The sequence below is a fragment of the Aotus nancymaae genome, unplaced genomic scaffold, assembly GCF_030222135.1.
Source record: "Aotus nancymaae isolate 86718 unplaced genomic scaffold, 86718_ANA_hifiasm-v0.15.2.pri h1tg000030l, whole genome shotgun sequence".
NCBI lineage: Eukaryota > Metazoa > Chordata > Mammalia > Primates > Aotidae > Aotus > Aotus nancymaae.
The window spans coordinates 37,720,326-37,743,183 of record NW_026988443.1 but is presented as its reverse complement, the minus strand read 5'-3'; the positions used below and the strand labels follow the sequence as shown (position 1 = coordinate 37,743,183).

Genomic DNA, 22,858 nt, shown 5'->3' with positions numbered 1-22,858 from the left:
TATACACACAACTGACTATTATGCGTTCTTGAAAAAGAAGGATATCCTGTCATATAAGACAGCACGGATGAACCTCAAGGACATTATGAGAACTGAAATAAGCCCGTCATAGGGGACGAATATCGTATGAATTCACACATTCAAACTATCTAAAGCAGTCACACCACAGAACCAGCAAGTGAGAAGATGGTTGCCGAGATCGGAGGGTTGTGGGGAAGGAGAATTAGTGTTTAACTGGTATGAAGTTTTAGTATTGCAAGATGAAGAGGTTCTGGAGATTTGTTACACAACAATGTGAGTCAACTTAATGCTACCAAACTGCACATTTATAAACAGTTGAGAAGCTAGGCACAGGGGTGCACACGTGTAGGCCCAGCTACTCGGGAGGCTGAGACAGGAAGATCACTTGAGCACAGGAGTCTGAAGCCAGATTGGACAACACAGTGAAACCCTGATTCTCACAAAAAAAAAAAAAAAAAAAAAAAAAAAAAGGTTAAGATGGTAAATGTAAAGTTATGTGTTTTTTAACTCAATTTTTTAAAGTTAAAACATTTAAAAATCTTCCCATTACCCTCAACACTTCTCTCTTTCATCATGTACTCCACCTAATCCAGCAGCAAATTCTGGTGCCTCTTTCAAGACATGCCTCAAATCCAACTCCATTGTACCACCTCCGCCTTGGCCATGGGCACCCTAGCTCCAATCTCTAATCCAAGTTCTACTCTTTCTCACGTGGTTGCCTTCATTAGCTTCCACCTTGGCTCCTCACTTCCACGGAAGTCCCCTCCAATCTGTTTGCCAGTCGTCTTGGTGAAAGAGATATGTGAATATATCCTGCCTCTGTCCAAAACCTTCAATGCTTCCCATTTCACTCAGAAGCCAGAATCCATGCAAAGGTTTACAAGGCCCTGATCCACGCCCTCCCCCGCCTAAGTCTCTTACACATGCTAAGCTTACTTTGACCTCAGGGCCTTTGCACTTGCTGCCAGGGCTGCCAAGAAGGGGTCAGGGCCTGGTGAAAAATAAAATGGAGGGGCGCCCTAGCAAAGACAGAGCAGCTAAAAGAAAAAAAATATTTCCATAGGATTTGCCTTGAGCTTGCCAGACTGTGGGGCCCTGATATTTGCAACAGTTCCCCTCCACCCAACCTCCTGCACACTCCGCCGTCTTGCTGGCTGTTCACCTGTGCGGCTTTCTCTCTCTGCAAATATTTGCATAGCTCATGACCTTCTCTTTCATCAGATCTCTGTTTGAATGTCTCCCCTTCAGAGAGGCCAGCCCTGATCATCATGTGTAGACTAGAATATCATGCACCTCCTCCCACCCCTGCTGCCCCCAACAAATTCCCCATCCTCCTGGTCCTATGTAATTTTACTCAGGGGCATTTCTCATCATCTACCTGCTCTTCTGCTGTAAGTTCCCTGAGGGTGGGAACTCTGGTTCACTGCTGTTTCCCAGTGCCTTGAATAGTGCTTGACAGGTAGTAAGAGCCCAGTAGGTATCTGTTGAATTAACCAGTGAGTGAATGTGAGTAGAACAGGTGGAAAAGACAAGTTCTGTTCCAGAATAAATCAGCTCTGTCATAGAAAGTAGATAGACTGGAATGATGCTATGCTTGTCTATTTTCTTTGTGTGCTGTGAACCCCAGAATCTTTTTTTTTTTTTGAGATGGAGTTTTGTTCTTGTTGCCCAGGCTGGAGTGCAATGGCACAATCTCGGCTCACTGCAACCTCCACTTCCCGGAACCCCAGAATCTTAGAGAAAGGTTTTCAGTTATAGGCAGCTGCAGAGAATTAGCCAACATGATGCCCCTAACTTGGTGGGAGGTGAAATAAGACCCTCCTGGACTCATAGTTTTAAAGACCCTCATGTGAATCTCACCACAAGTGGCTCTCCAGAAGGATTAAACAATTATGAATTGCCTTTGGTATATAATCTGTGTTTAGAAAGGGCTTTCCCCTGTCTCCTCATGCACCCTTGACAAAGTGCCCAGGCTGTAGATCACTAACTTCATTTCCTCCTCCCATTCATCTTTTTTATTTCCCACTTGAGGAGCTGAACCTGCTGCTCTCCCTCCACAGTGATAACTTATAACTGAACTACAGCTGATCTCTCACATTACCGAAACCTCACTTTATTTATCTCAAGAATGGCATGGTAGGGCTGTTAAACAGCAAGTGTGACGAGACAGGGGCTGCATTTAGAATGGGAAGTGAAGCATCACTCCCCTAACCAGCAGTGAGTGTTGGCTTCTTATGTGCCCATGGAGAATGTAACTGAGAGGTCAGTAACAGCGCATGCAAGGCACTTTGCAATGCCTGACTTTGACTTGTCTTTTGAGTCAGGATAAACAGTTCATTACAAGCCCAAACTCTGCTCTTAGCCCACAGGTGAGAAGAACAGGATGTGTCCTTTCTGACTAGCATCAGAACAGAAGACTCTGTCCATGCCAAAGTTCTCCATGACTTGAAGACTTTTTATATAGAATGAAAAAGGCATTCAAAAAGAAGTGCTCGATGCTTAAAAAAAAAAAAAAAAAAAGCAGACTGGTTGAATAAACAGTTTGTCTGAAAGATTTGGCTCAACCTGAACCTTCAGGTGCCTGAGATGACAGAGACTAGGATCTCCCCTGCCAGTCCAGCCCAGAACCTGCCTAGAACTAACCTAGGTAAGAAACAAAGACCACTATGGAGATAGAAATCCACCACACAATCACGTGTTTCCCAGGGTTTCAAGTCCTACAAGAAATCCCATGTGATATGGTTTGGCTGTGTCTCCAACCAAATCTCATCTTGAATTGCAGCTCCCACAATCCCCACGTGTCATGGGAGGCACCTGGTGAGAGGTAATTGAATCATGGGGTGGGTCTTTCTCATGCTGTTCTTATGATAGCGAATAAGTCTCACAAGATCTGATGGTTTTATAAAGGGCAGATCCCTTGCACATGCTCCCTTGCCTGCCACCATGTAAGCCGTGCCTTTGCTCCTCCTTCGCCTTCCACCATGGTTGTGAGGCCTCCCCAGACATGTGGAACTGTGAGTTTATTAAATCCCTTTTTTTAAATAAATTACCCAACGTGGGTTATTTCTTCATAGCAGTCTCAACAAACACCGGAGCAGTTCATACTTAATGGACCAGCATGTAGGAAAAATGAGATCCATTCTTCACTTCCAGTCTCATTCTCCAGGCATAGACGAATTTGGTAACCAGGATTCCAAGGAAAACCCAGTGCAGCAGCAAGCAAGCGGACTTTGGCATCAGAACATCTGCGATTACATTCCTACCCCTCTGCCTTCTGGTTACGTGACTCGAGCACAGTTACCGCACCTCTCTGTATCTCATTTCCTCAAAACATCATAGCATAAGATATACATAGGTCATCAATACCAAAAGACACAAACAATGTTTATCCAATACTTATTAGTTGCCCAGTTCCATGTACTTAATATGCTGTATCTTGTTTTATTGCGACACTAACTCTAACAAGCACATTCTCTCATTTCTCCCTTTCTACAGATGAGGAACTAAGGCTCACGAATAAACAGCCTGCCTCAAATTACACAGCCAGGGAAAGGCAAAGTTAATATTAAAACATAGGCCCCTGTGATGCTAAAGACAGTTTTCACCTATGACATTCAAAGACCTGTGCTTTCCAAAAGGAATGCAGTCAGCCAAATGCAGCGATTTAATTTTAAAACAATAATTAAGAACTCAGTTCTACAGCTGCACTAGCCACAGTTTGAGTGCACAAAGGTCACCATACAGATTACCACGTATTTGGCTCCTTATTGGGCAGTGCAGTTATGGAACACTTCATCACTGAGGAGAGGTCTATTAGACAGCGTTGGTCGAGTCCTTCTCTTCCATGAGGTATGATCCTTTACACAAGTAAAGAACACCAAAAGTTAAACTTCCTTAGTTTCATGGTCACTTGCTTCTGCCTTGAAAGCAAACACAAGTGTGGGTCACCAGACTGCAGTCGTGAACATCACCACGGGGTGGGTGCCCACTCAGCTCTCTGCTGAGATGGGCAGAGGCTGCTCTTCTGCCCAATCTTGGTGGCCTTCTTTTGGTGGCCTCTCTTGTGTACGGAACACCCCTTTGGGTTACATTGTTTTCATGTACATACAGGTCTCCCACGTCACCCTGAAGAATGTGGCAGAACATCCCCTTGAATCTGCCTTGCCCCATCTGCCCCACCCTCTGCCTCCTGGTCCTCACACCTGGGTTTTTCTGCCCAGTTTCTCCGGCCTCCCTTACCTCTTTTTGTGTACTATGCTTTTTGAACTGAGCTGAAACTGACATGTAATAAATCATTTTTAAGGTCATGTTTTGTGTATTCACAATGCTGTGGAACCACCACCTCTGTCTAGTTCCAAAACATTTTTATTACTTCAAAGAGAAACCCAGATCTCTTACGTAGGCCCTCCTTCCCACCCCTGCCACTCATCTAACTTGCATTTTTATGGCTTTACCTACTCTAGACATTCTTTTTTGTGGCTGTATAGTATTCCACTGAAAGGATGCTCACAATTTGTTTATCCATTCATGAGTGATTGAACTCCCTTATACTTGAGTTATCTGAAATAACCAGAGTGCTATTTACCACTCTGTTAACAGAGATAGTTAAGGCCAGAATCTGTCTCCAGAATTGTTTTTCCAGAATAGCTATGCAGCATTTTAGGAAGGCACAGTGGCAACCATCAGGATTCTCCATGCTGATCACTTCCTTAGGGTTTCACTAATTAATTTTTTTCTCACAACATTATTCAAAGTGTAATTCCTGTAACAGTTAAGACTTCTTATAGAATATTATTAAAAACTTTTATTTCTTAAAAGTTTGTAATATATTGGCTTAAACAGGTTTCTGGATTGCAAATCTTCAAAATACTAGTCAAATGTGCATCGTACATTTTAAAGAAGCAATTGTAATTTGTAATGTACCTTAAATGTTCCCAAGAGAGCACAAAACCCATTTTTATGTGTGTGCATGTGTGCGTGCGTGCATATGTGTGTGTGCGTGTGTGTGTCTTGGGGGGGCTATCTCTCAGTTCTTATGTTTTCAGAAATAGTTTGGAAAAGTTATTCTATATTAATATCTAAATCCTTCTCAGATCCACAAACTAGGGAGAAGAAACAGAGCATCCATATACTTAGAAATACTTCTGCCACACTTAAAATAGGCACATTTGAAATCATAAGTTAAATATCTTAAATGCATTTAAATGCAAATTATTTCTGAATTAATCATCTAAGCTATATAAAGCATCATGAGTTTGAATTGCAGTCAAATGGTAACAACTCATAACTTACAATACCCATTTGAAAATATCTTAATCCTTTAGCACTTCATAGCACTCAAGTTTAAAGACCTCAAAGGCAGTGAGTCACAAAAAAAAAGAAAAAAGTATCTTTGAGAAATGCACATTCTAGCATATATCCTCTGTCTATGTATTAACACTTAAAATATAATCTGCTTAAGTGTGCCGTATAGTTGAAAATTGTGTTTCTGAATAATATCTACATAATTTTCAATAATTTTCAATAAAAATAAACTTGCAGTAAATTATCTAGATCTTAAGGTACCAAAGACAAATGGCCTTTGCTGGAATTAGTTTTCCCTCAGGAGTAAGGAAATAGAATTTGTCTTCTGCAATGAGAAAAAAAAAAAATTAAAAAGCCACCACATAGAATAAAAAATGAGCATTGGCAAGTTCTGCTGGAACCATATTACTGGTCACTTCTCAGAATTTGAGTCAGGGTTAGGTGGGGGCCCCGGCTAGGTAGAGCTCTGGCATGTCACGATTCCAGCTGAAACTCCAGTCAGTGAAAACATGATTTGGTTACATGAAGGCTCACAAAGTCGGGCTTTCAAAGCTCACAGCAATGCTATATGGTGGATTTCATTATTTTCATTTTACACCATGGCTTCTCTGCAGTGACGCTATCGGCACTCGGAGCTGGATCATTCTCTGTGGCAGGGGCTGACCCGTGCATTGGAGGATGCTTCCCTACAAACCAAGTGTTTGTTTACGTATGCGTGCATGTACTTTTTTGAGACTGGGTCTCACTCTGTCACTCAGGCTGGAATGCAGTGGTATGAACACAGCTCACTACAGCCTTGAACTCCCAGGCTCAAGCCATCCTCCCACCTTAGCCTCCCGAGTAGCAAGGATTACAAGTGCATACCATCACACTGTGCTAATTTCTTATCTATTTATTTATTTTGTAGAGATGGGATCTCTATGTTGCCCAGGCTGATGTTGAACTCCTGGCCTCAAGCAATCCTCATGCTCAGGCCTCCCAAGGCACTGGGATTATAGGCGCGAGCCACAGCGCCTGGCCCAAACCAAGCAGTTAAATGGCAGGTCACAGAGCCAGTGTGTGGAGCTTGGGCTCTGGAGGGAAGTGGTAGGTTTGTCATTTGGTTCTTTCACTGTCAGCTACCACATGACCTTTTTCCAGACACTTCCCTAAGCTTAGTTTCTCCATATGCAAAGTGGACAAAAACAATCTCTACCTTTAAGGTTCTTAGGAGTGTAAGCTCCAGAGGGATTTGGGGTAGGGCTACATATGTATTTTGTTCACTCTCAAATCCCTTGTGTCTAGAGCAATGCCCCTGGCATGGCAGGGGAGACTTGACTTCTAAGTGGTCATTCAGGAAACACACTTACACCGCACCTGAACACCATCGGTGTGCAGTCAAGCCTAGCTGTTGCTATTTAACATCAGTTGCACCAGAGCAGGAATCTGGGCTTGGAGCTGCCTAGGTCCAACCTCCAGGGGCTTCCCTCTCCCTACTTCCCCTGAGTTATCAATTAACCTCCATCTCGTCACCCATCCTCTCCAGTGGACAAAAGGGACCCGGGGCCAGTGGCTATCTGGGGCCTGCCTATTGCTAAGCAATGGATGGAAAGGAGCTCTGTGCCCCGGACTGCGCCAAACAGGAAAGAAAATCAAGGGGCCAGCTGCTTTCAGACACTCACTCATTCTGAAGAAAATCATCCCCACAAAGCACCTAGGTGACATTTATGAAAAAGAGGAAGATTTGGAAGAGGTTGGGGCACTCCCACTCTGGCAAGAAAACATATCAGAGAAACCAGTTTCACCACAAACTGCCTGTGAGCTTTCAGAAAGAGTGAAAAATCCTGGGATGACCCTGTGGGTCCATCAAGAGTTACTTCTCCCTCTGGGGATCGCCCTATTTGAAGCCACAGAAGAGCGGTGCCCCATGCATACTGTGCTGGCCACGTCATCTGCCCCACATTCCAGAGGTGACCATAACTGGGGTCCAAGATCAAGATCATCCACTGCTTAGCACTGTGTGATCATGGACAAGTTCCTAACCCATTCTGTGTCTCCCACACCTCATCTATACAAGGGGATATGGTGGTAGGTAGAATAATGGCCCCTAAAGATGCCCACCTCCTAATGTCTGAAAACTTGGACTATATTAGGTTACATGATAAAGAGGAATTAATGTTGTGGAGTAGATAAATTTAAAATAAAGAAGGGGTCCTGGATTATGCAGGTGGGTCCAATAGACTCAAAAGGATCCTTATAAAGGAAAGAGGTCTGGGGAAGAGAGAACAGGAAAGACTTCAGTGTGAAAAGAGCTGGACCACCCTCACTGGCTGTGAAGATGGAGGAAGGAGTTGTGAGCTGAAGAATGCAGGTGGCCTCCAAAAGCTGGAAAAGACCGGGGAAGGATGCTCCCTTCCAGATGGAGCCAGCTATGCCCACAGCTTGGTTTTAGCCCAGTGAGAACCATGCTGGACTTCTGACCTGAACAACTGTAAGATTAAAATTGTGTTGTTTTAAGCCACCAAGGCTGTAGTAATTTGTTTGGGCAGAAATAGAAAAAAAAAAAAAAACACAGGTACTTGTCATTGAGTCAGCACAAGGATGGGTGAGATAGCATCTGTAAAGGACTAGCCAAGTCTGCAAACGCTGCTTATAATCATCATCACTGCTGCAGTGTGAGAGCGTTAGAGGGTAAGGGTCTGCTTCACGCTTAGCCTGTGAGCAAATCAGACTCCTAGAGTGGCTCAGGCCTGTGCAATGGTCCTAAGGGGAGACTTGCTGGGAAAGGAAAACAATGGCACATTTTATCTCATATATTTGCATGTTTTCCCTTTTCTGCAAAGATTTTTCCAGTCACTATTTTGTTTACTTAGGAAGTGGGACACAGACAATCTCAGGTGACCTCAAGCTGCCCCTGACGTCAATCTGGAAATGTGGGTCCGCACTGATCTCCATGAAAATGCCCCCTGGGGAGCCTGTCCCAGACTGGACTTAGCTCATCTCTAGGTCAGACATCACTATCCTTTTAGGGGGACACATTTTTGCCCTTCCTTGGAAATATCCAGAAAAGGGGAAATGTATAAACTTCCTTTAATATACAAACTGTGAGTCTCAAAAGCTCTTACAATCAGATATCAAAGGACTGAAGCTACCAATTCCTTAATGTGAGGGCTTGTATTAGGTTGTTCTTGCATTGCTATAAAAAAAATACCTGACAGTGGGTCATTTATAAAAGAGACAGGCTTAATTGGTTCATCGTTTGCAGGCTGTACAGGAAGGATGAGGCTGGCATCTGCTCAGTTTCTGGGGAGGCCTCAGGAAACTTACAATCATGGTGGAACGCAAAAGGGGTGTAGGTGTGTCACATGGCAAAGGCAGGAGCAAGGTGGGGGAAGGGAGGTGCCACACTTTTGGGTTTTTTTCGAGACAGAGTCTTGTTACATCTCCCAGGTTGGAGTGCAGTGGCGTGATCTAGGCTCACTGCTGCCTCTGCCTCCCAGGTTCAAGCAATTCTTCTGCCTCAGCCTCCCTAATAGCTGGGCTTACAGGTGCATGCCACCATGCCTAGCTAATTTTTGTATTTTTAGTAGAGACGGGTTTTGCCATGTTGGCCAGGCTGGTCTCGAACTTCTGACCTCAGGTGATCTGCCTGCTTTGGCCTCCCAAGGTGCTGGGATTACAGACACGACCCACTGTGCCCAGCCTTTTTTTTTTTTTTAACTTTTAAGTTCAAGGGTACAAGTGCAGGTTTGTTACACAGGCAAACTTGTGTCATGGGAATTTGTTGTAAATATTATTTCATCACCCAAGTATTAAGCCTAGTACCCATTAGTTATTTTTCCTGGTCCTCTCCCTTCTTCCACCCTTTACCCTCTGAAAAGCCCTCCCTGTGTCCATGTGTTCTCATTGCTTAGCTCCCACTTATAAGTGAGAACATGTGGTATTTGGTTTTTTGTTTCTGTGTCACACTGTTAACCAGATCTCATGTGAAACAGCTGAGCAAGAACTCACTTATCACCAAAGGGATGGCACTGAACCATTCATGAGGGGTGCCCCATGATCCCATCACTTCCCACCGGGTCCCACCTCCAGCACTGGGGATCACATTTCAATATAAGATTTGGAGGGGACAAACATCCAAGGCTTATCAGGGTTTATCTAGTCCAGGGTTGGAAAGCTTTTTCTGTAGAGGGGTGGAGTAAGTCCTTTTGGCTTTGCAGGCCACACTTTGACAACTATTCAACTCTGTGGCTGTAGGGTGGAAGAGGCCGCAGGCAATTAACAGTGAGTGGGTGAAGCTGGAGTGGGCCTGCAGGCCACAGCGGCAGACCCCCCTACTTCTAATCTAACTACATAAAGTGACAATTTTTCTACGTTCTTCTTCAAGGCGCTCATCAGCTCCTGCTGCAACACATCAACCAACAGGGGACTCACTAGTGCCCAAGACGGCCACTCCATGTGCAGTCTACACTTGTTAACACCCAATTCTCCCTCACTCCAATCCTGACTCCACCAGGAAGTACAATCAAAAGAGAATCCAAAATTTTTCTCCCATTGATTCCCTCGGAGAGCCTTGCACCTGGAAGATTTGCCAACACAGAGGTGCTCTTTCTGTAGCTGACCTTCAATAGAGAGGCGACTGTCCATCACCCCAGAGTACCAGCATACCATGATCCAACCTACACAGTTAAACTGAATTGTTTGTGGAGAAGAGGCAAGTGAGGATGGGGTGGAGGATGGAGAAAGGGATTGTTACAAGAAGGGGGCCATGATGTACCAGTTATCTAGAATGTGACTTCCTAATCCACTTCCATGTATCTTCCCTGTTCTATCCTAGCCCCAAGCTATGCTCTGGGCATTTGCTCAAGCCTAGAGAGCTGGGAGGTTAGACCTGAGGAAGATGGAGACATGCAGAAGAAGGGAGCAACCATTCTGGATGGAAATGGTATGTCCAAGATGTGTCCTGGCATACGCTTGGTTCACATTCCAAATACAGATTTCACACTTTCCCCTTCCTTCTATCTCAGGGCCTGGATTTCCTTGGCTGACCCAAAAATATGCCATCCACATTGTGGCATTCCCCAGAAATACTTGTCTTCTCAGTTTGACACCCTCCAGGATAGCTTTCTAAAAATAATCCCATATTTGGGAATAGGGAGTCAAGAGGATTGCGGGGGTGTCAGGGAGGGAACACAGTATGATCTGGAACTTCTTCCACCTCGACTTGCAGCCTACATCAGCAAGAGAAAGACACGTCATGCACCCCTTCCTGTGCCTGCTTTCCTGAGTTAACACATACATTTTCTAAATATATTTCCTTTTTATTTGGGAGCTGAAACAGCCCTGCTAATTACCAGAGCCTCACATCACAGGAGGTAAGGAACACTGAACAGGAACTAATGTGACTTCAGTAGAGTTCATGATTAGGTTCTGCAATAAAAACTCAAAAGGAATAGAAAATGCATTCACAACTGATTGCGAAATGCCAGCTGCCTGTTTTTCTCAGTCTTTATGGCCAATGGCCAAGACTTCTGCTCTGGGTCTATCACTTTTAAATGTGCTATTCCCCAGCTATTAATGATCCATCGAAGGATGACATGATCAATTGCAGAAGAGCACAGGGCTCTCCTCCCAGCCTCCTAGTGTCAAACACTGACAATCCAGTCACAAGAATGTTTTACATGCTAAGCCATCACTGAACGAGGATGTGATGCTCCAGTTTGCTTTTACTCCATTCTAGCTTCAGAGTGTTTGGTCTGGCACACTGAACATGGCTCCGTTCGGTCCCACATGCAGAAACACGAATGGGTATTCCTGGGTTACAGGACGTAAGCGAGTCCCTCATCATGGGCCTGCGGGCTTTCCAACAGACAAGGTGGACTTTACTTAAAGGAGCCCAGTATGCAAACATCTGCACCTTTGGACAAACAAAAAATAATATGGAAGTAATCTCTTTTGCTACCTAATGCCTCACTGAGAAAAGATAAGCCTTCTCGATAATAAAGATCTTAAAACAGATACCAATCAAACAAACCAACAGTTCTGACCAACTGGGTTTAATACATTTTGAGATACTCCACTGATAAACCCCTGTAGAAGAAAAAGAAAACGCTGAAAGATTAAAATTTTAAAAGAGAGTATTTACTTGGCAGGGAAATTATGCCAGACTAAACGGGGAGAACCAGTCAGTGCATTAAATGCTCCCCACCCCTCCACATGTGAATTTAAAAATAAAGGTTTTCTGGTTTACTACGTGTAGAAGGGAACTTGAAGGCTGAGCTCCAGGGAAAGCAAGCTTTCATCTTTGACCTCTTTTCCCCAGTGCCTGGTAGGTAGTGGAGTCTCAACAAATGAACGCCTTTTCGAATTAAGTTCTATTTCACGACAATTTGAATGTTATTGTTGACTTGCTCAAATAAATCTTATCTTCTTCAAATGCAAATTGGATGTCACTCCTTTGCTGAAAACCCTCTGAGGCTGAGGCTTCCTTAGAATAAAATCTAAGCACCTTACCTTGCCCTGTGAGGCCTGCATGGCCTGTCCTCCTCCCACAATTCCCCATTCCTGCTACTCTTTTCATCCCAAGGCAGATTTAATATCTTCACTATGAGTTTGGACTAATCCCATTCACTACCCAGGTCTTCCTGGGTGAAAACTGCATCTATCCGATGCATGTCACTCTGGCTTCAAAGACCCAGCGACAGAACTCACTGCCTCCCATTCATCCCCTGCATGTCAACCGGATCAGTCGCTGTAAAATCCGAATCTGATCATGTCATTTCAGCCTAAAATCCTCCATCATCTGTTCTTTTTGCCACAGGGGTATCCTGTCTAAGCTCACTCCTTAGCACGAGTCCCATCTTTTCCCCTAGTCATGTTCCCCCAAGTCCCTGCCCTCCTCTGCCCTAAAGGGCATGCATTCCTCTGGAGGTGCCATGAGTTCTTGCCTCTGTCTGCTGTCCTCACAGCACCCTTCCTGCCCTGTCCACGTCTCTGTCCCCTGACTTATTCCTCATTCTTGAGTGCTTGCTTTGACCTCATGTCCTCTGGAAGGCTGAATCTATAACAGAACCCTCCTCACATGATAAAATGGTCGATTGTTGCAAATCACTGCCCCAGCTACCGTGTGGACTTTACAAGGACAGACAGTGTCCCTTGTAGTGGTGACAACTAAAACCATAACTTCTTCAGAGATGAAGACAGACTTCCTGACCATCCAAGCCTGATGAATAATGAGTGAACAAACCATGAAATATTCTTAGACCCTCTGAGTGGCCAACCCCGTGCAAGGAGCCTGCAGAGCAGGGCCCTGCTGCCATGTGGGGACTGTCCTGTGCACGGCAGGATGTCGAGCAGCATCCTTGACCCACCAGATCCCAGTAACAGCTCCCAGTTGTGACAACAAAAAACATCTTCAGACATTGCCAGGCACCTGCTAGGGGACCAAAGCATCTGTGGTTGAGAACTGCTATCAGGGGTATGTGAGAGGTAATGACAGCATTCATTCCTGTCCTCAGAAGACTTTCCATCTAGCCTCTCTTCTAACGTCCCCTCCCAGAAAAGCCTTCCGGACCAAGCAGCGTCTCCTGCCACTCTGTAGCTTTTATCAGCTCCATGTCTATTCCCAGCACTTACGGCCGTGTGATTGTCATATACTCACTAAAGCTGGTGGATTGACAGAGTTCCACGAAGCAGGGATTTGGTGGTTGTTTGCTGCTGTATCCCCAGCACTGTGAAATAGTGGCTGGCACAAGTGGGCACCGAACCAATGTCCTTTGAATGCATCGACCGTGAGGTTAAGCTGAATCCCTTCCCGATGAGGCTGCCGAGTTTGCGCTGCCGGCGTAGACGCCGGTTCTATGGTCTCCAGCTGCTCCCCTGTGCTCCTCCACTTCTCCAGAGTGGAAGAGAAGCCTCAGCTGGCCAGAAAGCATGCTCCCCACGTGCTTTTTACCCTGGGGCTTTGTCCACAGGTTTTCCCTATTTCATATCCAGAGCAATTATGCAATTAAAATGGAAGCAGTGGACAGGCCAGAATTGAAATGGGTAACGTGGAGGTTGGCTGGCTTCCCAGCGTGGGATGATGACGTGGAGCACGTTTGCCTATATTCCCTGATCATAGGGACCACCAGCTTCTGACCTGCTCCAGGGGAACTCCGTCCCCATCACAACATTATTCCCCAGGTATTTCCTGGGAGGCTCAAGGCTGGCTTCACAAGGACACCTTGATCAATATCAGCTTCCATACCATGTGCCAAATGCTGCTGCTTCCTCCCTCATCAGGGCCACTGGAGGAAATGTCACCACAGTGACCTGCCCCTAACGACCAGCACTCCCCATGCCCAGTGCTGCAGGTGTCAGGGGTGGCCTCTCTTTCCAGCTGTGTGATCCTTGGCCACCTGTTCCACAGCTGTAGTGCTTAAATCTGCATTCTGACTCAATTCCTTGTGCTCAATTTAATTAGCTTCTGGCCCTCACTTTCAATCTTGCAGTCTATTTCATAAAACACAACTTCAGTCGTTTTCTGTCCTCAAACCCATGGGTCTCCAACCCATTTCAAGGTGCCAGCATAGGAAGACAACTTATCTGTATCCCCTCTTTTGCTCCTCTCTCTTCCCAGTCCACACCTCTAGCACACTTCTTCCTCTCCCTTCTCATTTCTACCAAAGAAAAAAATATACATCTTTATGCCAATTGCTGAAGGCAAAAACATGGCCAGTGGGTGGTGGGAGCCTAAATGGATGCCCCCGCACCTGCATTTGGGGATCTGGCCCCAGAGTATCAGTCACAATGGTCCTCACTGAGGGATAGTTACATATCCAAAAACAATCTCGAGTCCTGGGAATCTGAGTAGTTGCCCAGTTATTTAACTTGTTCCTTGTAAATTTGCTGGGCTGCTGGGCTGCTGGGCTGCTGGGCTGCTGGGCTGCTGGGCTGCTGGGCTGCTGGGCTGCTGGGCTGCTGGGCTGCTGGGCTGCTGGGCTGCTGGGCTGGAGAAAATAGGTCTAAGGCTCTTCCAGTTCCAATGTATTGTGATGCTTCAGCACCTTGGGGAAAAAAATGCCACCAAGTCATTTGAAAAAGCAGCATGATGAGGTAGACTTGGTTGTAGTTACACAACTAAAGCAGAAAAAGAAAAGAAAACGTAGCCATTGCACCGTTCATTCATTCCACGGATGTGTGCTACGTCCCAAGTATGGGCCAGGTGCTGCAGGAGCAAGGCCCAGTGTGGGGGTGGACGAGAGAAAATTAAGGAATGTGGGGTTCTCCCACCTGCCAAGATTCAAGTTGAACCTCTTCTGAGGAGTTTGTGCTAATGAAGTTCAGAAAAAAAAAAAAGTTTCCATAGCCCTGAGTGAGGAAGCTGCTTTGCTTAGTGGACCAAATAAATAATCAGTCAGAAGCAATTCAGCAGTCTAATCTAGGTATGTGGCTGCCGCCGCAAGGCTGTTTAACCTCTTCATGCCTCAGTTTCGTCAGCTGCACCCGACAGATAAGGTCGGGTTGTAATAAAATGAAGAGAGTGGAAATGTGAAGCGATGAACTGGAAAAAGTCAGGTGGAGGTGCTCAGAGGTGCCGGGTAGGGGGAGGTTGCCAACAAACCTGGAATTATTTTTTTTCTCAAGCAGTCAGAAGACAAGCATTCATTTGTGTATTAAATTCTGTTTCTCTGAATTCCCGTTTTTAATTGCTTGTGTCAAAGGAGGCATTAGAAAGTAGTTAGTCTCGGATGTTTGCTCAGAGTCAAGCAGTTGATTGGGGAGAAAGGAGATCTTTGACTTTTATTACGTGTTACAAACTCCTGCGTTATCTCACCTGATAATCACAACACACATAGCTGGTTGGTATCATTATATTAATTCCTAATTATGAACAAACTGAGGTGTAGACGAGTTATAGTAACATAGCAGTTCTCAAACTTGGTTTCACAACGGAAAAACTTGGAGAATTTTATAAGCATACTGACACCTGGTCACACTCTGAAACATCCTGATTTAATTGGTTTGGAGTGCAGCTTGGGCATTCAGGGTTTTCAAAGCTCCCCAGGTGATTCTAAGTGCAACAAAGTTCAGGAACCACACACAAATGCTTTCTTCAAGGTCACAGATTGACTAAGGCAGATAAGGCTGGTTCTGTCGACCCCAAGGCCAATTCCCCACTATCAGGAATCATATCAGCCTGTTCCAGCTCCAATCTTCTGAGGACATCTTCATCTCTGACTGAGAAACAAGCAAACACGCAGTAACATGGCATTTAACAGTCATGCAAAGTCTAGACAGGAAGCAGCAGGGAAGGCTGGGGCCGATTTGCCCGGCTCTCAGGTGCCATTAATGACACACAAAAAAAGCAGATTGGAAGAGCTGGAATTGGATGTAGAAGGCTTTCAAATGGCACACTGGAGCACCAGGAGAAATAAGCACACTTGAGGCACATGTTACCCACCAGAACTGAAATGAAATTGGTTCAAAGGTCACCTTCATCAAGGCCAATTAGCGATCAGGTCACCTGCCATGATGTTAATACCCAGGAGTGTGAGTATTTAGCCCTGTGGTCCCCAAACTGCAGTAAGCCTCAGAATTACCTGGAGGGCTTGTTAAAACCCAGCTGGCGAGACCCACCCCAAGAGTTTCTCATCCAGCAGGCCTGGGAAGGGACCTAAGAATTTCCATCTTTAACAAGTTCCCAGGTGATGCTGTTAGTCTGGCGCCACACTTTGAAACTGCCCAGTAAGATGAGTCCCTTCTACAGAGAGTTACTGACATTCAGCTGTTTACCTGCCAGCTGCCGCCTCACAAGTGCTTTCAACTTCATCTTACCTGCAGGGAGCTTAAACTATAAAACCAGTATGTGGCAGCGTGGCTCCCAATTCCAGAACACTTACTAAGTGATTGGGCTGAGTGATAAACACTCACTAACGGTAACACTGTCAGGAGATGATATTGTAATCTCACTCTCATTCTAAAAATGAGAAAACAGAGGCTGAGAAATAACTTGGTAAAGGTGTCAGAGTATTAGAATGAACCATGAAATTGATAATGTTCACCCTTTTTTTCACCTGTAAGAATGGCAATTTCATAAGGTTCATGCGATAGGAGAGTCAGGATTCTTCCCTCTGTAGGTCTGGCTCCAAAGCCTGGAATTTAAACCCAAATTCCTTGTTTGCCCCACTCAGGGCTCTTACCTAGGCCACATGTGTGTTATTGATTGACAGGATTATAATGATGAGAGAAGGTAAGATCCAGGTTTGAAGCTACACTCTCCTAGGTGTGAGCTGGTTACCTGCCCTTGGGTTACTAAGCTCCTCACTGACAGGCTCTCACTTGGAATAAAATAGCACTCCAGCAGTCTCACTACTGGGTGTCTACCCAGAGGAAAATTATTCATTATACAAAAAAGATACTTGCACATATATGTTTATAGCAACAGAATTCTCAATTGCAAAAATGTGGCACCAGCCCAAATGCGCATCAATCAATGAGTGAATAAAGAAACTGTGGTGTGGGCCGGGAACAGTGGCTCACAGCTGTAATCCCAGCACTTTGGGAGGCGGAGGTGGGCAAATCACGAGGTCAGGAGTTTGAGACCAGCCTGGCCAACATGATGAAACCCAATCTCTACTAAATATACCAAAAAATTAGCTGGGCGTAGTGGCAAGTGCCTGCAATCCCAGCCATTCGGGAGGCTGAGGCTGGAGAATTGCTTGAACCTGGGAGGCAGAGCTTGCAATGAGCCAAGATTGAGCCATTGCACTCCATCCCAAGCAACAGAGTGAGATTTTGTCTCAAAATAAATGAACAAACAAACAAAAACTGTGGGGTGTTTGTGTGTGTGTGTGTGTGTGTATGTGTGTGTATGTCTCTATATATATGTACACCATATATATATGTACTATATATATAGGGGGGTGTGTGTGTGTGTGTGTGTGTATGCTAGCATACTACTCAGCCATAAAAATGAGTGAATTAATGGCACCTGCAGCAACCTGGATGAGATTGGAGACTATTATTCTAAGCGAAGTAACTCAGGAATGGAAAACCAAACATCGTATATTCTCACTCGTAACTGGGAGCTAAGCTGTGAGGATGCAAAAGCAAAAGAAGGATATAACGGACTTCAGGAACTTGGAGGGGAAGCGTAGGAAGGGAATGAGGAATAGAAGGCTATAAACTTGGTTTAGTGTATAATGCTCGGGTGATGGGTGCACCAAAATCTTACAGACACCACTAAAGAACTTACTCATGTAACCGAATACCACCTGGTTCCCAAAACCCATGGAATTAAAAAAAATTGCACTCATGATATGACAATGTCGTGGATGACAACAACCACTTCAGTCCCCTGGCTAGCGCACTTCCCTGTACCGGGGAGCTGGAAAAATGAAAAACGATGTTGACCCAGCTCTTTTGCAGCTAGATCCTGCTTATGATCTAGGTTCTTCCTGCAGATGCACCAGCATGAGACTGGATGGAAGTGAGTGGCAGAAGGTCACAGGCGTGCTTTGCAGGTCAGAAGTTCTGGGCATGGCAGGGTCTTTGGCTCTTTTATGTAGCCAAAGCAGAGCTGCCATATCCAGTTGTGAGCATCAAAGCAAAGTGGCAGGAAGAGGTGGCAGCAACACTGACTCTGCTATGGTTGAAATGTCTCAGCCCTCCAAAACTCTTGTTGTAATTTAGTAGCCAATGTAATGGTGTTGGGAGGTGGGGGCCTTTAGAGATGATTAGGGCATGGGTGTTCCACCCTCATAGGTAGATTTGATGGCTTAATTTAAAAGGCTTTCAGGAGTAGGTGCTCTCTTTTGGCCCTTCCACTTTCTGCCATATGAGAATTCAGCCTTCCTTTCCTCTGGAGGGAGCAGGGTGCAAGGCACCATCTTGGAAGAAGAGAATGGCCTTTCAAGACAACAAACCTGATGGTGTCTACTTGAATTTTCCAGCCTCTAGAAGTAAGAGTCAATAAGCTTCTGCTCCTTATAAACATCCAGGCTCACATATTTTGTCACAGCAGTACAAAATGGACTATGACACTTCTCTGTAACAGTAGTTCTCAAATGGAAGCAATTTTGCCCCTCATAGGACAATTGGCATTATCTGAAGACATTTCTGATTGTCAAGATTAGGTGGGGGGGTGCTACTGGCATCTAGTTGTTAGGAGCCATTGGAGCTGCTAAGCATCCTACACTCCACAGGACAGTCCCCTATAACAAAGAATTGCCCAGACTCAAATTTCAAGAGTGCCACTGTTGAAAAGCCTTTCCCTGGAATAATATCATATATGTCTGGGTATTTCCTATAGCGCCACATTACCTGGCCTGGTAAGCTAGGTTACCTGGCACTTTTGGCAATCCTACTGGCTACCGGTGCTCTTTAATAAGTCTGTTTGTTTGCAAACTACTTGGAGGTGATTTTGTTGATTGCCACCAGGGACCCTGGCTAAGAAAGGGAGCCATGGGAAGACCAGAGTGGATGACAAAGAAGACTTAGGTAGCGTGTCCCTGTGAGTGAGGGCTAGGGTCCATTCCCAGTACAAATCAAATCAGGGGTAGTACAATAATGTGTGCATCATTTGTTCACAACAAGGATATTATTATAACCAGGTTAATCACTTATGTAACTCTTGAATACAGGTACATGCATGTCTCCCAATCATCTTAAAAGCACTAACGTTATGATACACCTATTTCCACAAGACGGCAGCATTTTTCCCTTTGAAGCATCTTCTGCCAAGTTGTCATGAAGCTACAGATGGGTTAGAATTGGGGCAGAGCCACTTAATGAAAGAAAATATATGAGCGAACATACCTCTGACTGCCAGTTGTATTTCAATTTGATGACAATATTCTTGACCACAAATTCAAAACTTGACCAAGAAACTGGCTCCAAAAAGAGCAAGTTATATATTATGAAATGTGAGAAAATATACAGAAGGTGACAGTGAGGTCCTGTCCATGTTCTGAGCCCCGAAACACAGGTGGTTCCAGTTCCCTGCTCTAGAATTGAGTGTGACAGATGTATCAAGGTTATCTTTATCAAGATGAGATGAGATCATCATTTGAGTATTTGGCATGGAGTCTTGGCACATTGTAAATGTTCAAGACATGTTCGCCCCAACATTAATAGTAAAAAATGCATCTTGGGAACCTGTTTAGCCCTCATCCTACTCATCAGTGATGACAAGATAATCATTGTCATGGGTTTGTGTATGTCAGGAATCTAGGGAATTTTGGAGCACTTAATAAATGCTCAATAAATGATAGTTCTGCATCGTCTTCCATATGTTCCTCTCTTCTCCCACCTAGCTCTGACATCCCCGGTTATCTGAGCATCTCCCACTGGACAACAGATCAGTGTGAAGGTCTCCTGCCAAAGATACCTGCTTGCTACCACGGTCCTGATCCTGCTGCCTATTTTGCCTTGCACCTCCTGCAGAGCCCATCCCCAACCCCCCATCTTCGCCCCACCCCACCTGCCTAACAGACTGTCTCCCACTCAACTCCTGTCATTCCATATTGGCAAATTTGCAGTCAGTAGATCATTTTCTCAGTGTGAGGGCATCATTACCACCTGCTAATATTTTTATAGAATTTCATAAACTTGGTCATTCATGAATCATTTACAGTACTTTATTCCAATGAAGAGTTCACAAATCACTCAAATGCTGGCAAAATGCATAATAATGAGTAATATTTCAGGAGGCTTTGCATTAATATGTCAGCTTCCAATACTGCAAGAGATAAATTATTTTGCCAGGTGCTACTTTGGGTCAGAAGCATGGGAAGCTCTTCTGGGGCCTGGGGCAGGGAGGAGTGACAAGGTGGCAGTGGGTCATGGAAAGGGATGGTTTTAAAAAGTAATAGATCACCCAGCCAGTCGAACTCCCTTCCCAGCCCCAGTAAGCAGAGTTCCTAGGAAATTGCAGATTACATCTAAACTCTAGTTGGTGGTAAAATAGGAAGAGTATTTCTTAGTGATTGAAAATACAGGGCTTTGGAGCTGAAAAAAAAACAGATATGGATTCTAAATCCAATACAGGCCAGCTGTGAGACCTTGAAGCAGTTGTTTAACAGTTATTTGCTTATCTGTAAAATGGTGCTAACACTTACTTCTTAAGTCTCTTGTGTGAAATGGATTAAATGAGAGAATGTATGCAAAGTGTTTAGCACAATACCTGCCATGCAGTGTTCAATAAACAGGAGCTTCAGTGAGGATGTACTTTCAGGGGCCCAAGGACAAATGCATCCCAGATTATTTCTTATCATACAAATCCCCGAGGCTTAGATCAAAGTGTTTCTTGCTGGATTTGGAAAATGTTAACACGCTAACATGTACATCCATGTGAGTAGCATTTAACGTTAAACAACAGAAACGCTGGAGCAATATGAGGCAACACATTCACCCACAGGCTCTTTCCTTTTTACACTTGCAAGACTAGAAGCTAAAACATGGGGATTTGGAGACCTAGGATTCCGCTCTTTGAAGAACCGTATTTGCTACCAACCACGTTGACTACCATGAATACCACGGATCTAATTGTACAACTAAAATAGTAACTTATTCTTAAATAGGCACTTGAACTGACATTGCAACATTCCTGTGCCCAAAGTAGACCAACATGAGAGTAACCCAGTTCTCACTGTCTAAAAATAAGAGAACCAAACACAGAGTGATCAGGGCTTCCTCAAACTTGCTTCTTCGAGGAAGAAGTTTCAGCCAGGGCATGAAAACAGGACAATGACTGAACCGAAGGGCCTGAGGCATGGAGGGAAATGGCATCAGAAAACAGACCCTCATGAGCCCACTGAAGAGTGTACGGCTCAGGGCTAAGCCCCAGTCTGCCAGTTGTAGCCCTAGTACTTGTGTAAGAAACTGCAATCCTACCAAGTACCAGCAGCCTTTCCAATGAGGGACATAACCCTGTGCCGGGGTGAACCAAGTCATGTTACCGACAACGTACAACTTCCTGGCCTGTCACTTACATATAACAGAGAGGAATTCAAACCAGTATATTTTGAAACAAAGAACCAGAATGAAAGATACATGGAAGCAGAGAACCAAGTGTGTCTTGTTGCTGCTGTATCCCCCTACCACCTTGAAGAGTGTCCCTCATCCTACAGATACTCAATGAAATAAATGTCAAATGAATAAATTGCTCAATTAATACACCATAAAGTAGACTATGAAACTACAGTAACAACTCAAGATTATTCAAGGAAAGTTCATACTTCAGATGAGAGATTGGGCTGTAACTGGGAGTCCTTCGGATTTTTATTTACCTTCCTTCACCTTTAATATCATTGATTACTGTCACTCATGTAGGAAGGTTATACAGTGCTTACTATGTTTCTGGCATTTTCTAAATGCTTGACTTGAATTAGGTCATTTAATCCTTATGAAATCCCATGAGATCATGATTATTATTTTCCCCATTTTCCAGGTTAGGAAGTTGAGGCAGACACCTTGGCAAGTTCCCACACCTAGTACATGATAGCCATGATTTAAATGCAGCCAATCTGGCTGTGTGCAGAATCCATACTTTTAACTACTGCAAGCATGAGAAGCTCCAAGCTGCAGCCCAAGCCCTATGTTATTAGCTGTTCAGCAATTGCTAGTTGGCAAAAATTAGTAATTTCATTTTTTATAATCCCTAGAAGTGTTAGCTCTATTCACTCTTTATACACGAGAATCCCAACATCAGGCAGGGTAAGAGGGTTGCTCAAGTTCCCACAGCTCAGTATGCAGCAGCGCTGAGACCTGAATGGCAGATCTCAGATCCTCTATTAGTCTGTTTTTGTGCTGCTAATAAAGATAGACCGGGACTGGGTCATTTATAAAGGACAGAAGTTCAATGAACTCACAGTTCCACATGACTGGGGAGGTCTCACAATCGTGGTAGAAGATGAAGGAAGAACAAAGGCACTTCTTACATGGTGGGAAAGAGAGCATGTGCAGGGGAACTCCCATTTGTAAAACCATCCAATATCGAGAGACTTATTCACTACCACGAGAACAGCACAGGAAAGACCCACTCCCATGATTCAATTACCTCCCATTGGGTCCCTCCCACGACAAGTGGGAATTGTCGGAGTAACAATTCAAGATGAGATCGGGGTGGGGTCACAGCCCTGAATCACATCAGGTCCCAGAGCTCTTGATCACTCTTCTAGGAAGTTATGAAATTTATTGTCTCTTTCCTTAGTTCCTTGTGCCTGAACTTTCTCGGAGACTCCCATGATGGGCATGGAAAGAGAAGAGGGCAGCTACCCATGGTCTGGTGCTGGTTGTTCCTACAGCAGCTGGACACCAATAGCTGCCAGGTCACCTCTGATTACTGTCAAGGTCAGTTGGAACTGAGTATTTCTGAGGGCACCAACATTCAATTTATACAACTTCCTGATTCCCCCTTGGGAATAAGCTGGGACACATGGCTCACTTTTCAGTTCTCACTGACAGGTGATTTCCCTCCCAGCAGATGCTCAGAAAAGCCTTTGGCAAGGCTTCTTAGATGGAAGTCTGGAAGGCACCTGCATCCTTCCAGGACCGCAGACCTCTGAGCATA

General features: G+C 44.7%; 1 protein-coding gene across 1 annotated transcript in view; it reads right to left on the bottom strand.

Annotated features, from left to right (window-relative positions):
* Nucleotides 1-22,858, bottom strand: part of CDH13 (cadherin 13) — a 1,193,479-nt gene that overhangs the window by 563,929 nt on the left and 606,692 nt on the right. The gene's annotated exons all lie outside the window — the stretch shown is intronic.